The following is a 3,950-nucleotide window of genomic DNA, read 5'->3' as shown; positions in this document are numbered from 1 at the left end:
CCAAATTCATTTTGAATATCCTCCCTTTATTCTTAGCAGTATTCAAATTTTGCAAAGGCTACCCATTCATCTATGAACTTATCATTCCCCAAAAGTAGAGTGGCATTTATGCCAATTAAGTCCAAGGAAAACCTTAGGTGTTCCCTATTTAGGCAACTTAGGTTTATAGAAAAACTCTGACTATTTAACTTGAATTATATATACTACTTTACTGATATCTTAATTGAAACAAAGCTTTAAGACATAGAAAACAATAAAAAAATAAGAAAAAGAATACCATGTGCCCGGCCAGCGTGGCTGAGTGGTTGAGCATGGACCTATGCTCAAGGAGACCTCAGTTGGATTCCCATCAGGGCACGTGCCTGGGTTTTGGGCTCCATCCCCAGTAGGGGGCGTGCAGGAGGCAGCCGATCAATGACTCATCATTGTTGTTTCTGTCTCTCTCTCTCTTCCTTCCTTTCTCTGGAATCAATAAAGATATGTGTTTTTTTAAAAAAAGAATGTCATGTATTCAACCTCACAGTAATAAAACCCCATTTGGTACCTTTCTGTGATTACTAATTACAGAGTTTCAAATACTTCAGAGCTAATCACCAATTTGGATTTGATTCCATTTATATAAAGTTCTAGAACAGGCACTATGAAAAGAGTGAAATACAAAGAGTTAAATGATAGACTAAAACTATAGGATCAATTGTTACATTAATTATGAATGAAAACTTATAAATAAAGTAAAAATTTATAAAACTAGATAAGAAAAGCAAGATTGACTAAAACTATTTATTGGAGACACTCTAAAGATAAGATCATAAAGAGGGTTAAAGTTTGAGCCAAAAGGTATCATGATAAAAGTAATAAATAAAATGTGGCAAGACTTTAATAATACAAGGAAAGCAAACCTTAGGCAAAAAGAGGAGTGTCTTACAATGATAAAGAATCAACTTAACAACAGTTCTAGACTAAACATTCATACAAGGAAAAACACCAAAGTAAAAAACACCAGGCTTTTTATATATATATCACTTTAAGGATGATAAATCCTTCTCTAGAGACTTGCCAGCTGACATCCACACATATTTCATTAACCATATTTATTATAAGTCGCTGCCCAAATCGATTTTCAGAAGGGTAGAAGATCGACATGTTTAGATCATCTCAGATTTCCCTTCCAAGGAGATATGAGGTCAGGTTGTTTTGAAGCATATGGACATGCAAAGGAAGGTGAGTGACTACATAGGGTTAGCTTTCCTGTGGCCTTTCCTTGGCCTTCCCTTACCGTATGATGAAATGAGAAAGAAAGGGAGGGCATGTGTTGGGTGGCAACATTTGGCTGATTTATCCTGCTTTGCAAATTAGTTCATTGTGGAGTAAAAGTAGAAGTTTCTTTTTGGTTCTTATTGTCTTGTAGTGCTGAAATTGACCTCTGATAATGAGTGGAGCTTTTATTTTCTCGAATGGGAATTCCAGCTATGATTCAGATTAGTTGTGAAGTATATGTAGGATTTACAAATTTGTTTTACATATAAATAAGAATGAATTCAAAGGAGTCTAAATAATACTATAACCTGTGCGTGTGTGTGTGTGTGTGTGTGTAAGCGTGGTTAGATTATTAGGTTGTATCTATTATCCACAACCAATCTTACCTACAATGAACATTTATTGTGTCAATCATTATCAAAAATACACATAATTGCAGAATTTATAAAGAGTTAGTGAGAAAATTTGCTTTCATTCCATAATCTATTTTTATCAAAAATATGGTTGATCCTGTGAAAAGGTGCCCTAAAAGTTTGACAGATTCTATCTTGTATTAGAAGATAAAAGAAACTGAGAATCAAAGAACTTAAATGCATATAAGTATAACCTATGGACAAAAACAATAGTGTGGAGAAGGCGTGGGAGGGAGGGTGGGGGTGAATGTCAGCTGGAGGGGATCAACTTGTGTGTGGGGGGGGAGGGGGCATCTGTAATACTTTCAACAATAAAGATAAATTTGAAAAAAATAAGAAAACTGAGAAACAGAACTGAAGAGAAACTGCAACTACTACAGTTATAAAGGTTGAACTTCAACCCCGCCTCTTACAGCTTTTCAATTTTCTCATTGCTCTGTTTCTTAATTTTCATTCACATTTTACTGAGTCTGGGAATTTTAAAAATGTTTAGAAGGACACTGTCAACTTAAATTTAAGTTGCTATAAAACTGATGGCTTTGACCCTTTTATTTCACTTCTTAAAAAATAAAGCAAAACGAAACAAAAATAGTGCAATGAAATGACAATATACTTATCATACATTTTTATCTCATTTAATTTTATGGCAATTTTTAAAAACCCTCTAAAGTTTATAGAGCAATTAAACTATCTTCTCAGTCAGGAAAAACAAAACAAACACAAACACATAAAAGAGCAATAAACTAAGTAGTAATTTCCAGATACCAGGCTCATTTTTACTATTACTTATTCACTTCCAATGAGTATTTGTTATGTAAAATCAGTAGTTCCTGCTGCAAATGAAAATTTATTTTTGTTTCTCAGACATGTTAATATTTATAACAGAGAATCACGGTGCAACCTTATCAAATCAATCAATGAATTAAATTAGTCACAAATTTAAATGATCCTTTTTTATTGTTCCTCATTTGAGTTGATGGTGATTGTGCAGCATAGAATACTGAATTAAATTCAATAAAATACACAAATATTAACATGATATTTTAATGATGATATAACATTAACTCAGAAACCTAATCAAATATTGAGCCTGCTGAAATTGACTTTGTTTTTGGATGTACTTGAGAAAATCTTTAAAGATTACTAAGTAGATAAAAGTATTTGAAACTTGTTCCAATCTCTCAAGTGAATATAAAAGTATAGGCTTTATAAATACAACCATAGACACTTATATGATCCTTGAACAAATATTTTCAGTGACTTTTCATAAAAAATCTCAGCAAAATTGCATAAACTATAAATTTGAAAATATGCATTTGTTTATAGAAATAGATGAACCAAGGTTAAAATTCAAGTCTCCTTGAAAATTAATGAGAATTATATCATTATGAATATTCTTTGGGAAAATATTTGAATTTTTTTCTTTACTCAAAAATATTTTGACTATTCTGCATCATTTATATTGCCATGGTAAAGCTAGAGTCAGATTGTCCATTTTTAATTTGAATTGTGATAAATTTATAGATGATCTTGGGGGAGAACTTATATCTAAAGAACATTAGGTCTTCCAATCTAGAAAAAAGACAGGAGTATATTAATACTCTTATCAGATAATTATGGCTGTGTTTCTTTGATACTACATCAAAACTGGGCAAGTGGTAGTTCTTAAAAGTTTAGTTGTAATGTGTAGTTGCAGTGTTTAGTTGTAATTAGTTGAAAACATAAAAATTAACCTTTTATACCCTGTTGCGCTAAAATCTATCTATTTGGTTTGTTTTTTGAATAGATTTTTTTACTCATGTATAATTGTGTAACATCATGTCTTGGTCACAGAAAATGTTGGTTCACTGCATAATGCAATTTTTCCAAAGGTAGACACATTTCATTAGATGATATTCTTGGGAGGCAGTCTATCACAGAGAACTCTTACACTCACACACCATGCTGAGTGCAAAAATGCAAGGCTGTGACCTCAAGTTCCATCATGAAAGCTACCTCTCAGGATTGACTATGCAGGTAGAGATAGAGAAGTGAGATAATGTAAAACAGGCATATATAACGTAGCATCACATCACATTCAGGGAATGTATCGCAGTAAATTCCATAAGCTCTAGGTTCCTTTCTTGTGGTGGACTCAATGCATGCGCAGGCTCTCTGTCCTGTGGGGGTTGGAGCACAAGAAACAAGTCCAACTATGCTGATATTCCTCCCACTGCTTTCCTGTGAGTCTATGTGTCTGAGCCAGTAGTCTCATGTCTTCTGTCAATACTCATGGAATGT

Source organism: Miniopterus natalensis, chromosome 4 (genome assembly GCF_054644295.1).
Source record: "Miniopterus natalensis isolate mMinNat1 chromosome 4, mMinNat1.hap1, whole genome shotgun sequence".
NCBI classification, from domain to species: domain Eukaryota; kingdom Metazoa; phylum Chordata; class Mammalia; order Chiroptera; family Miniopteridae; genus Miniopterus; species Miniopterus natalensis.
The sequence above is the reverse complement of the archived record's forward strand: the minus strand, read 5'-3'. Positions refer to the sequence as shown.